Source organism: Nuphar pumila, chromosome 13 (assembly GCF_984573655.1).
Source record: "Nuphar pumila chromosome 13, dmNupPumi1.hap1.1, whole genome shotgun sequence".
Classification (NCBI taxonomy): domain Eukaryota; kingdom Viridiplantae; phylum Streptophyta; class Magnoliopsida; order Nymphaeales; family Nymphaeaceae; genus Nuphar; species Nuphar pumila.
Window position 1 is genome coordinate 38,177,489 of NC_143261.1, and position 1,079 is coordinate 38,178,567.

Here is a 1,079-nt window from a genome sequence, read left to right on the forward strand (position 1 = left end):
CTGAGCTGTCTGAACTTGTTCTTGAACAAATTCAGGGTACTGAGCTACCGAAGGGCACTCAGTGATCTCGTGTGCCGGACTGGCACAAAGAGTACACACCTGCTGTGTAGTGGATGGTCCTGAGAGAAGCTGGTCCAGCTTCTGAGCAATCATGTCTACCTTGCACTGTAATGCAGTAGATGGACCAATCTCAAGAACACCAGCTTTCTTCTGAATGCTGGGTGTGGCTCTATCCGAATGAGAGCTCGAAGCGTGGTGGAGTGAATTCTCGGCCAATGTATCAAATAGCCTCCATGCTTCGTCCTCGCTCTTCAGCATGAATGTCCCTCCACATGAAGAGTCGATCATCTGATGATTCTTGTCAGACAATCCATCATAGAGGCTCTGCACCAGTTGCCATTTTGGCACCTGATGATGGGGACATTTCCTGAGGAGATCCTTCATTCTCTCCCAGGTCTCATGAAAGCGCTCACCATCTAGCTCTGAAAAGCTAGTGATGGCTCTACGATATTGGTTCGTACGACCAACGGGGAAATATTTTCGAAGAAACTCCTGCTGCAATTGATCCCATGACTCTATTTCTACAGAATCTAAGGACTTTAGCCAATACTTGGCTTTGTCCTTCAATGAAAAGGGGAATAGAGTCAAGCTTAAAGCAACATCATCGAAATTCTGTATCTTAACAGTAGAATAGATTTCGAGGAATTCATCTAAATGTCGATAGGGATCCTCATGACTAAGGCCATAAAAGGATGGAAGCATCTGAATAATGCTGGCCTTAATCTCATAATGCGGCGCTCCTACATCGGGTCTCCGAATGCAGGATGCCTGAACATAGTCTGTGGGAATGAAGTATTCCCGCAGAGGGCGTGAAAGAACTGGGGGTGGAGGATCCATGTCAGCCATTGTTGCCGAACTTCGATGAGAATGTAAAATTCTCTCTGGGTTGTCAACAAATGGGTGTAATGGGGTTCCTAGACCTCGTCGCCCCTGCATACACTGGTACTAAGACCAGATGTAAGCAAACGACCTAAATCTAAAAAAAAAAAAAAAAAAAACTCACACAGATACTAAAATGT

The 1,079-nt window shown here is 45.4% G+C and overlaps 1 non-coding gene across 1 annotated transcript; it reads left to right on the forward strand.

Moving 5' to 3' along the window:
• The first annotated feature begins 406 nt into the window (after positions 1–406).
• On the forward strand, positions 407–509 carry LOC149818265 (small nucleolar RNA R71). Its single transcript, XR_016427474.1, has one exon. It is a non-coding gene; the product is annotated as a small nucleolar RNA R71 (small nucleolar RNA).
• Positions 510–1,079: the final 570 nt, after the last annotated feature.